Source organism: Patella vulgata, chromosome 1 (genome assembly GCF_932274485.2).
Source record: "Patella vulgata chromosome 1, xgPatVulg1.2, whole genome shotgun sequence".
Taxonomy (NCBI): domain Eukaryota; kingdom Metazoa; phylum Mollusca; class Gastropoda; family Patellidae; genus Patella; species Patella vulgata.
Genome location: NC_065879.2, coordinates 14001613 through 14015009, shown reverse-complemented (window position 1 = coordinate 14015009; position 13397 = coordinate 14001613).

Genomic DNA, 13397 nt, shown 5'->3' with positions numbered 1-13397 from the left:
AATATATATCCACTGTCAAATTACTAAATAGTCTAATATTAGCTATATCAACTGTCAAATGTCAATCTAATCAATAATATTAGCTATCCACTGTCAAATTAATAACATTAGCTATCGACTGTCAAATATCAATTTAATAACATTAGTTATCCACTGTCAAATATCAATTATCAATTTAATAACATTAGGTCGTCCATATCTAAATTTTTATAACAACCTACCTTCCTTCCTTTTTAGCATTGTTAATTATAAATTTCATACACTCTGTAAAATATGTAAATATCTGAAATACAAATTGATTGGTTTTAATTTAAGGGAAATGCAATTTGACATGTCATTTAATTACGTTAATTATCTTGTTTTTGAATTCCGTTTAGGAACACAGAGACAGCCAACCGATCATCGGTTCTTCTCTTATACATCTCCACTCTTTTTATATACCTTTGGTTATTCTGCTGATCTGGAGCCACGATGACTAAGTGAGTAAGATGTTGGCTCGCTAAGCTTGAGGTCCTGTGTTCGATCCCTGCATTGGCCGGGAGAGTTCATCAATTTTGCAGGACAGAGTGCCTCGCAAGGGACAATATAGTTGTTCAGATGGGCCGAAAAACTGAGGTCTTTTGTACACTTTGGCCTGTACATAAAACATCCATTGGCAATTGGAATTCGATGTAAGAGTAGGCCGTAGCACTGCTGTCCAGGCAAAATTTCCCTCATAGCATTATCCCAGTTGGAGCAGAAAAGCAGGACTGTAAAACCCCATTTCATTTCTGTTGATGTTTTCATGTGAGATATAGAGAGAAAAGGCAATTAATGTCCCCTCAACATTGACAAGTTTATTTCGGAGCTAACATTTGGTATATGTTTATTCTATTAATTCGCTTCCATGAAGGGGTCTTTAGTTGTGAGAGGAACCCAGAGAATCAGACAAAACCGATTTGGTTAAGCAGGCGTCCAAACAAACCAGCTAGAGAACCTAGAGAAAACACATTTGGTTTAGCAGACGACCCTACTATAGGATCAAAACCACTTGACTCAATTACAGATAATACAATATAAAGCATTTGAGCCTTTCAATCCACACAAAAAGATTTTTTTTATTATTTCATTTGTAACGTCTTCTCTTTCTGTATTTTGTTGTGCAGTATTCCATCATCGTCTACTAACTTACCAGGTTCTGTTTTTCAACATTAAGACCCAGAATTCTGTTGAGAAACTTTCCGACATCACCTGTATCTTTGTCTTTGACCGCGGACCCTGACCTCAGGGTGTCGATCTCCACTAATCCCATCAGAACCAAACTTTCCTTTAAAAAAAATCATAATCATCCATTTAAAGCAATGTTTATTTATAAAGATTAAACATTTATAAACATTTTCCAACGGTCACATTCCATCTTGCCTAAAAGCATGTGATCTTCATTTGAATTTTTAGAAAAATACCTTAAACAGACATTCTGTAAAAGCTAAATCAGCCTATTGCAGGTCTTTCATTAGGCCTTAAATGTTATATAAACTATTAACTAGATATTTATTAATAAAACAAGACCATATTCAACTCTCGATGGCATCGGATACTCAGGATTTTAACTAGATTAGAACAGTTCGCCATTTAAAAATTTAATTTAAAAATGGGAAAGCGATCGAATATACCAGTGCCCTGGTTACCACAATGCACACATCTTGTCAAAACTACAAACAGTGATACCTTGGCTCAGAATAGAGTAATCTGAATGAATGTGGGATTTGTATTAGTCAGATCTTCGCTCAACTTGGATAAGATCGTTTGTACCCTTTGATACTGCACGTTTTTCTTATTAAATTCCTGCGCATAAGTCGGATTTCCTAAGTCGGATTTTTGCTCAACTCGGATCAAAATGTTCGTTCCATTTGATCTAATTCCGGCTTTTTTCCTTTGCCTAAGTCAGATCAGCAGTAATCCTAGTATGTTCAGAACTTCCCTCTCAGTTTCGTCCTGATGATCTAAAACGCGGTTAGGTATTCCATGCACAAAGCCCCAAAATACTTTCCTCTATCATTTTGTTCAAATCAGCCTATTTGACGCGCTGCAATAATAGAATTTTCCCGGCAAATTCGAAACTAGCTGTCTGTTGTACGAGATACTTTCAGGAAATTTGAGGACATTTTTCAAAGATGGCGACAAAACAGAAGTTATCTACTCGCACATACAAACAAAAGCTTGAAATATGCCTTTGAATCAATTATTATCCGGCTCTTGCAGTTTATTTCTAAGATTGAATTTCAGTCTTAGGCTAACTCGGATCTTCGCTTAACTCGGATAAAATTGGTTAATCCACTTAGATCCGACTTATGTGAAGTTTACTGTATTTTCATTTTACATTATCTATTTTTGAACTATTATAACAAGAATGGCTAGCTCTTTATCTTCAATGTAAATCATCATACGTTTAAATATGTATTTTATGATTTGAAGTTTTATATATCACCTGCATCATAACATTAAATTCTTCAAATGTCATATCTGGTTTATCTATAACAATATCCTTCAGAGACAGTCCAGGAATCATCTGTTTCTGCAATAATAATTACTTTACAGATTAATTAAGGGATCAGAAATAGACAAGATGTAGAGTGGTTCACAGCCTCAAATATGTTGCTAATATAAATCTGACCTTCTCTTGTCAGCATGACCTCCCACTGATCAGAATTCTTGAATGAAAACTATTCAGTCAGTTGGGTCGGACGTACATTCGCCCAAAATAGCCATTCATGTGACAATATTCATTCACTGATTTATCAATGAAGCCATGAAAAAATATTTTTCTTCTTTAGGCTACACAAAATAAATGTCTTGTTTCTCGGGCAACTGACAGCTGAAACTGTAGGGGGGGAGGGCGGTTTATTTTTTTTTTTATCTCATTTCTGGCTAGAGGATGGTGCAAAATAAAATTTGCCTATTGTTGAAAATTGTTGGGGCGGGAGGGGGGCCTTGTATTTTTTTTTTTTTTTTAATGAGAAAGTCATTACTTGTCTACGGTTTTGCTTTCAGTTATATATTATACATACTTAGAACATAAATCCAAAAATCAAGTCTACTCAAACACTGAACACTGACTGAAAGGAAAATAATTTTCCATATTTAATTCACGTAATGTAGCTTACTAATGGTAAAGGTGACAACCATAATTGAAATTGGTTTAAAATAAAATTCCGTACGACTATTAATAGCCGTCCATAATAATGACAATATTTTAAAGAGTAAGCCTCTGTCAGCATGTGTATCAAAAATAATCATCACGGTAAACGACACTTCGATCTAAATCTAGTATCGCTGGTTTATAATGATTGACCTAATTCCAACCAATGCATGTCACGTGTCATCGGGATTCGTGAAATGACTGTTTCTCAGGATATTTGGTGTGTTTCTCAGCATATTCGGTGTTCTATCTGGGGTTTATATCGAATGACTATTTAAATTTAACTAACAACTCGTCAGTAAAACCATCAAATGTGTAATCCAATTATTGTTTTCCGGATTATCAAAACTACCGTTAAACGTGCTAATGACCCAGATTCTGACTAAGGTATGGTGACTATCATTGTATCGTATTCGTAGCCACAAGTTATAATAATTAACCTGTTCTACGATTCATTGTTTTATAAGTAGGATTTTTTCAAACATGGACCGACTGAAGCCGGCAATAATGAGCCGATTAAGATCGAATGATTGAAATACATTGCATTGTTGTCAATGACTTTCGGTGTTTAACACGAATCAAATTCTAGTTCACAAGGGGAGGTAATAAAAATCACGTGATACAAAAATGGAGGTTCTTTCGATATCAATAAAAAAGACCCGTAAATGAGCGTTTACATCTGAATCAGTTTAATACATTTGAATGGATATTCACGAATGGGGCATGTAGATACATGCGGCATATTTTTTTTATGACTTGCTTATCGATGTTCGGGCGGGCGTTACATATTTTTTATTTTTCATCAAGACTAATAAATAGGCCGCACGCGCAACCAATTTTGCGTGCGGGCGGTGCCCGAGAAACAACTTATTTTATTTGTGTTGCCTTATGCGTTGAAGTGATTAAAACTTTGGCTAAAACTCAGTGATTTTATTTCTAATTTAGTTGATTGTAACCAATGACGTATATATTGCAATAATGGTTCTCATTCAGTCACCTCATGTAGTTTTGTTCTTTGTCTATCTTTTAAACTCACTCTTGCGGCAACTTAACGACACTGCAAGACTGTGAAATTTACTTTTATTTAACCACAAAAGAGAGAGAGAGTTTAATGTCCACATGACATTTTGGGACTAACACATGGTTCAATTTCATTTCAATAATTTGCTTGCGCATATGGGTCTTTAGCAGTGGGGGGAAACCGGAGGACATAGAGACCCCCCCCCCCCCCCCGAGTCCTACTACCGTACGACCGGGGAATCGAAAACAAGTCAGTTGACTCAATGACAGACCTTATAAGCACTGGGAAAAATAATCAGACCTTATGAGCGCTCTGACAAATAACCAAAGTCCAGTGCATGTAAAAGAACCCTTGGCAGTTAGAATTTAATCAAGAGTAGTGTGGAAATGACGTTGTCCAGGTTATATTTTCGTCAATGAACACTGCATGGCGCATAAATTTCTTCATTGGATGTTAAATCCCATTTCATAAGTATCTTACCTAAAGACATTTATATGGATATACTACTTAATTAAAGACACTTATCACTGTAATCCAGGTATCATTTAATCTTGTGTATCTAGCACTAATTTCTTTCACATGTTTAATATCAAATTTTTGTTTAAAAATTCGTAAAAAAGGTTTAAAATCACCATAAATCATCTAATTTGTGTCCAGTTTAAAGCTGACCATTCAATTTTGATAATTAGTGTCCAATTTACAAGTGTTTAATTTCTCAATCACTGTTGAAAAATAAACAACTCAATTGATTAATGATGTATAATGATTAATTTTGGACACTTGTAAATTTTACACTCATTATCAAAATTAATCAGTCAGCTTTAAACTGGACACAAGTACAAATTAGATGATTTTAAACGATTTTTACGAATTTTTAAGCAAAGATTTGATATTAAACGAATGTGAAAGAAATTAGTGCTAGATACACAAGATTAAACGATACCTGGGTTACAGTGATCAGTATCTTACCTTAATTAAAGACACTTACATGGGTATACTACTTCTGAATTTATTAACATGCTACGTTTCGATACACATACAGATATCGTTATCCAGTAGACGTGGTACAAGGGTTAATCAGCGAACTGGATGTATGAGATGTGTTGTTGACGTTTGGGAAAGTAGGACGAGGGGAAATGTGTAGGGAGTGAAGTGCTGTAAAGGGATAGTTATTATGTATTATGAATGGTTAGAGTGGCTGTGGTGTTACGGTGAAATACTATGCCGCCACCGTAACACTGATTTGTTAGACAGGAGTGATGTAATGTGTGTCAACAACTGGGTATGCTGGTACCGTCGCAATGTAGCCGTGAAATATATATTGTGGGGGGGGGAAGGACGGAAACGGAAAAATATACAATGTTGACAGTATGTGCCAGGCATGAGGCTACGCAAACCGAGCGGCAGCTCGATAGGGAGTGTGTTGGAGGGTCACCCTCATAAAAAATTTTTTTTTTTAAATTTCAGTTTTCTGTAAGCAGTGAAAACACTATTTTGGCATTGTTTGCGGGGTTAAACCTAAAAATCACATTAATACACCTATTGCACGATATTGTGAAACTAGCTAACGAAGACAGCTCGGGCGGCGATTGTTCGACTCGGGGCTGCTCTGTCAGTATCTAACAAACGCATTTAGTTCGCGTACAACTTTTAAAAACCGAATGTCAGTATGGTTATTTCTCACATAATTGGTTATCGCAAAAACAGAGTAAACTGAAAGCGAGTAATCTCGACTCAAACCTATAGTCTATAGCCTACTTACTACACTCGTCTTCCTATATTATTGTTTGTGGACGGTTTACTACTCAGTGATAAGCCTGCGCCGCAAAAAGAGGTCTCGCCTTTTATTATTAGTATAATGACTTCCTCATGTGCGGCAGGTTAGTTTGCTTCTAAAAACACTGTTTTCCGTTCCAAAAAATACAAAAGTAATTTTCTACCAGATGACCATGGTTCTTTTCACCGAGACTAGATAATTTCTCTCGGTGTAAGGATATAGCTATGGATAAGTCCATACAAGGTCAATAAATCCGCTGTCACTTCGGGTCACACTGTTGAGAAAATAAACCGATGGGTTTGTTTAGTAGCAAATTGAGCGTGAATCAACTGAGTTTGTACTGAAAAATTTTTGAGTGATATGTATGAACTGTCTTCACACATTCGGTTTATAATTAGCGATACACAGGTACAGTGGCAAGTGTTGTACTTCACAGACTGTTTACCTCCGAACTACCTCTGCACGAAATCCCCGATTTGGGTACTTGTTAAAAGAAAAAGAAATAGTACCTGTGCGCATGCCAGTAAAAAAAAAACTAAGAGTTCGCGCATAAAAATGCCCGAACGTACCAGGCGCCAGGTCATCAAGCAAATAATAAATTCAGAAGTAGTATAAGTGTCTTTAATTTGTGAAATCTACTTCTATATGTCTTATAAGGATTAAATATCTTACCTGACAAACACAGTTATAAAGTGTCCTAAGAGCACTACGACCATATTGTGTATCAAAATTAAACTCTGTTAAATCAGCACCAGTAGCAGCTCGTCTATCACCTTTAGTTAAAGCACCTACAAATTACGATCAAACATAATTAAATTGGGAGAAGGCATCGTTTTATTTCATACACATTTAGACAAATCAGATGATGAGAGAGGAATATTGGGGGGTGTCGAACGGTATCCTGATACACAGAGAGAAGAAAATGGGGTTTAACATCCACTCGACACAAACTTGGTCATTTTTGGAAAAACATGGGATAAATTTAATTTCAATATTTTGTTTATGTGCAGGAGTCTTTAGCAGGGGGATCCAGGGAAGATAAACAATGTTGGACGGGAAACCCTACCCATTGTCATGTACAAGCTGGGAATCAAAACCATGTTGATCTAAATCGATGCATTAAAAATGCATTCTAATACAGGTTATATTTGGTTTATAATATGGGTGTTTGAGGGTATAATTATTTTTCAATGAACCATATACAAAAAGATTTTAAATTAACCAATAATCTTACCAAGAGATTGTAACCTTTTTGCCACTGCAGCAGCAAATCTCCTCTCTCCACCTAAATCAGTTGTTAGTAATTTATACAATGGACCACTGAAATGAATCAAAACAAACGTTAAAAACTTTAAATGTGAAGTTTTCATAAGATTGAAGAAACTATGAATTTTTAATAAGTCTCATTAATGTATCTGATGAAGGTCCACCTGGTTACTGGAACATTGTACTAATAAACAGCTTTTCTTATGTCACAGATTGTGTCTTTCTGGAGTTTGTGGGAATCTCCCACTTTGATGTTTTACTCTTTTTCCCCGATTCCCCTTATAGATAGATCCTCTAGGAACACATTTAACACTGGTATGTTCCAACTGTTTCAAACAGACTTTGGTAGTTCTTTTCCATTTAGCAGCTGTAATAAATCCTCTAGGAACAGATTTAACACTGATACCTTCCAACTGTTTCAAACTGACTTTAGTAGTTTTTCTACATTTAGCAGCATATTCACCGTGGTGGTGTACAGTACTCATCAAGTGGAAGTATCAAAATTAGACTTTGGTCGGTGTTTTTTCTGCTCAAGAATCGCGGTGTTTTCTCTTTTGTACTCCACAGAAATATTGGCATTCCAGGCGGAAAAAACGTGGCACAAATATGAAAAAAGTTGGTGGATCATAGTCCACTACGATGAGTCAGGCGCTTCGAGCACGCTTTGTGGAGATAAGCGTGCTACAAATCAACATTTAGTTATCATTATCCTTATTATAAGACAATAGGTAATCAATTGAATTGAGGATAGGATCTATCCAATTGATGAATAAATTATACCTGGACTGGTTAGAGCGATGAGATCTACCCAACTGTTGAACAGCTTTATCAGCACTCCATGGTAACTCAACAGTTAAATGAATACGTCTTTTCTGATTGGCTATTCTTAAATCAGCATGTAAAGATATACCTATAACACAGGAAAATAATCTGTGTACAATAAGGTTTATGTTAATATTAAAAGTTGGGTGGACAGAGAGAGAGAGAGAAATAGGGTTTAACGTCCACTCGACACAAACTAGGTCATTTCGGGACTAACACATGGTTTAATTTTATTTCAATAATTCGCTTGCGCGTAGGGGTCTTTAGCAGTGGATGGAAACCTGAGAAAACCCACGAGGTTGGACAGGCGACCCTACTCCTTGTCACTACAGCCGGGGATTCGAAACCACGCCAGGAGTTTCTGTATTTAATGTTTAGTTTCAAACCATTGTTGGCAAATTGTTAAAGTTCATTAAGACTACTACGAGTTGTCCTCCTTTTATACAGGTATAGATTGGGGATGCTTGATTCACAGTCCAGAATTGCAATCGAGTAATGCAGAATTCAGTTCTGTCACAGTTCTGTCAGTCCCGACAATGGAAGTGGTGTGAGTAGAATCGTGACATAAATTAAACACAACGAATATGTTTCGCCACTGTCGCTATTTTGGGGATTGAGAGAATTCAATTCTGGAACGTTCAATCGAGTACGCCCATTGAGAATCTGCTATGTAAAACTAAGAATATACAGAACCAAATAATTGTTTCAACATCATTTAATAAATGGATCCATAATTCACAGTGACACAATTCTTTAGACTACAATTACTGTTTATCACTGAGTGATGTTTTCATTAGGTTTCTTTAGTCATTATCAAGCAATAAATCATTGCTCAGTAACAAACAGCCATTGTATTCTATAGAACTACATTCTGTGTATATAGAACCAAGATGGCTACTAACCTGTACTGGCAGCATCTGATATAATAGCTATAAATTTCTTCCCTTCCATAAACATATTTCTCTACAAAATAATTATTATAATTACTGACAATCTACCATAAACATGTTTCTCTACAAAATAATTATAACAATTACTGACAGTGTCTACCAGAAAAATATTTCTCTACAAAATAATTATTATAATTACTGACAAACTACCATAAACATCTACAAAATAATTATTATAATTACTGACAATCTACCATAAATGACGGTTCTCTATAAAATAATGCTTATAATTACTAACAATTTACCATATACATGCTTCTCTACAAAATAATTATAACAATTACTGACAGACTACCATAAACATATTTCTCTACAAAATAATTATTATTACTGACAATCTACCATAAACATATTTCTCTACAAAACAATTATTATAATTATTGACAATCTACTATAATCAAGTTTCTCTACAAAATAAATATGACAATTACTGACAATCTTACCAAAAGTAGTAGAAATGATTAATGTATGAGCATTTCTTGGTCACATTATAATGTACACATGGATCATACTATTTTACAAACAGATATATATTAGTTGGCGTTCCCACAAATATCTATTTGAATGAGGAAAATGTTAACAAGAAGACTAATCATCAACATTCCAGCCATTGTTTCCACGGAAACAGAAAAATCAAGAAATTTCTAATTAGCAAAAGCAACAACTACTATGATAGGTTGATGTGGCTATGAAAGTTACATACATAATAACTTGAAACAAACCCGAAGAACTGAGCCTTTTTCAATATCCTTCCTTTAATGTCATTCGATTCAGAGTAACAAAACAATCAGTTAGTGCCTGACACAACCTGTACATCAGTCGAATTTCAATAAAGAAAGGCTCCTTTTACCTCTTTCACATTGAGACTTTCTACCCCTATATCAGATTCAGCTCCCCGCTGTTCATATTGAGGTGTACTGCTGGTTGTTCTCCGCACAATACGACCCTTTCTACCAGTCATCTCGGCTACTTTACTCGGACCACCTAGTTGATCTATAATCTCATCTAGAGGACTAAAGATACATCAAGTTCTACCATTAAACAAAGTTATTAAAAGAAACAGGATTTATAATGTCCATCTTGACAATATGATTTGGTCATTTTAGTACTTGTACATGGCAATTCTTTATTTTAATAATTCTCTTGTGAACAATCTGTAAGGTTGGAAGGTCTGGACATTTAATTAAAATGAAATGAAATGAGGTTTATTGTTCTACTATTCCGCTCTGAATGGGCTAATGAAAACTGGCATACACAATACAGTGTGCTATGAGGGAAATTTTGTCCGGGCATCGGCACTATGGCCTACCCTTGTATCGAATTCCAACTGCCAAGGGATATTTTACGTCAATGCCAATGTATACATGGGACCTTGTTTTTTTGATTTCATTCAAATGACAAGACAGCTGTCCTTGTCAGGCCCTTGGTCTTGCACCACCGACAAGGGGAAATCAATTTGGAAAATCCCGATGAACTTTCTCGGCCAACACAGCAATCAAACACGCTACCTCCAGGATAACAAGCCAGCGTCTTACCCACTTAATCACTGTGTTTCGACACCGATTCTCTACTCTTTATGAAGCAAAAATGCTTGATAACCAGGATAATGTAAAACGGGAGCCATGGGTGGGGCCATGGTAGCTAAGTGGGTAAGACGCTAGCTTGCTAGCCTGCAGGTCGCGTGTTTGATCCCTGCATTGACCAAGAAAGTTCGAGATTTTCCAACATGGTTTCATCTATGTCAGCGGTGCAGGAAGGAGGCCCTGACAAGGACAGCTGTTTAGTCATTCGCATGGGACAAAAAAACGAGATCCTGTTTATACATTGGCGTGCACATAAAAGATCCCTTGCCAGTTGGATTCGATATAAGAGTAGGCCATAGTGCAGCTGCCCGGGCAAAATTTCCCTCATAGCACACTGTATGGCATATGCCCATCTTCATTAAACCCTCATCTTATTTCTGTATGTAAAACTGTAAAACATAACCAACCTATTGGGTAATTTGATTTTCTGAGCAAAATCTATTAACATATTACATGCTGTTACACTCCAGCTATCCTCCTCTGGACCATCTTCTTGCTAAAATAACAAATTATATTATTGAAATATAATGAAATGGGGTTTAAGTTCCAAATGGGCATACGCCATGTAGTGTGATGAAAGGGACATTTTTTCCCCGAAATTAAATGTTAAGATGTTCAACCAAATTTCATTAAATGAAATGAAATGAAATGGGGTTTAACGTCCTACTGTTCTGCTCCTAACCTGGGCTAATGAAGACGGGCATACGCCATACAGTGTGCTATGAGGGAAATTTTGCCCGGACAGCAGCACTACGGCCTACTCTTATATCGAATTCCAACTGCCAAGGGATCTTTTACGTGCACGCCAATGTGTACATGGGACCTCGGTTTTTCGTCCCATCCGAATGACTAGACAGCTTTCCTTGTCAGCCCCTCCGTCCTGCATCACTGACAAGGGAGAACCACGCCGGAAAATCTGGATGAACTTTCTCGGCCAATGCAGGGATCGAACACCCGACCTCCAGGCTAGCGAGCTAGCGTCTTACTCACTTAGCCACGTGATCCCCCAAATTTCATTAACAATACTTAGAAATATGAGTGTCAATATAAGAATACTTACTGATTTTTCGAATTTGGTAGGAAAAAAGTTACGAATGAAAGACATCAGGATTTCTCTACATAACGATACAAATCCAGATATATTCCCTTTAGAACGGTTCAACTCACTAACTAGAGAGGCCTGAAATAAATAACATTCCCATTAGAACGGTTCAACTCACTAACTAGAGAGGCCTGAAATAAATAACATATTTCATACAACATTAAAATTCAAAACTCATTTGTATCGGGATTAGCGATCATCTTCCATGTGCTTTCTGCACATCATCATCAGCATCATGATTAGAAAAATTTACAAAGTGAGATCACATGATGATTAAAACTTTTGAAAGAGTGGACAGAAATGAAATGAAATGGGGTTTAACATCCTACTGTTCTGCTCCGAACTGGGCTAATAAAGACAGGTATACGCCATCCAGTGTGCTATGAGGGAAATTTTGCCCGGACAGCAGCACTATAGCCTACTCTTATATAGAATTCCAACTGTCAAGGGATCTTTTATGTGCACGCCAATGTGTACATGGGACGTCGGTGATTCTTCCCATCCGAAAGACTAGACAGCTGTCCTTGTCTGGCCCTCCGTCCTGCATCACTGACAAGGGGGAAGCTCGCCGGAAAATCTGGATGAACTTTCTCGGCCAATGCAGGAATCGAACACCCGACCTCCAGGCTAGCACTCCAGCGTCTTACCCACTTAGCCACCGTGACCCCCGAAACTCTGGACAGCCTTTGCAGTAGAATACACAAAACATCTGTTGATGAATCCTTTTCAATCTGATTGAATCCAAGATGGGAGATTGTAAAACATTGCCATCTTGGTCTGGTTTTCTTAATTGAGTGTTAAATGATCAATTTGAGTCGATCTTATTGAAGATTAAGTATTGACATAAAAATGCATAATGAGGATTAGCAACTTAAAGTTTATATTTACTTACTTCTCCTGTTGTCTGTAGACCAATAACAATACTAAAACCATTATCTAATCCTTCTTTAGCTTCTTTAACTATGGTTGGTACCTTCATACCCATACTATATAATACACATACATCATTATACACATATATATCATTATACCCATACATCATTAATACACATACATCATTAATACACATACATCATCAATACACATGATACATCATTAATAACCTTATCATAATCTTTACGTAGCGTTTAGTGATTGAGGATCACATCTGCTTTAAGAGAGAGAGAGAGAAATGGGGTTTAATGTCCACTCGACATAAACTAGGTAATTTTGGGACTAACATATGGTTCAATTTTATTTCCATAATTCGTTTGCGCGTAGGGGTCTTTAGCTGTGGGAGGAAACCGGAGGACCTGGAGAAAACCCACCAGGCTGGACAAGCGACCCTACTCATTGTCACGTACAACCGGGGAATCGAAACCCCGCCAGTTGACTCAATGACAGACTGTATTATACAGCGCGTGCGTGCTAACCATTCGGCCATCCAACCCCCCTCAGGCTTTAAGAATACCAGCGGCTGCCAGGCAGGATATGCCCACATTTTGCAAGAGATGGATAGAGAACAAGCTAAAAACAAAGAGGATTTTTTTGTACAATCAGGGGCAATAATTCAGAAAGTTATCGTCTGAAATGGGCAAATATCAAAAGGGAATCAGATCTTTGGATATAAAGATATCGAATAAAAATTGTGATCGCTAGAGGGTCCACAACCTTCGTATTGCATACTTTTACACAATTTGCGTACAAAGAGCGAACATT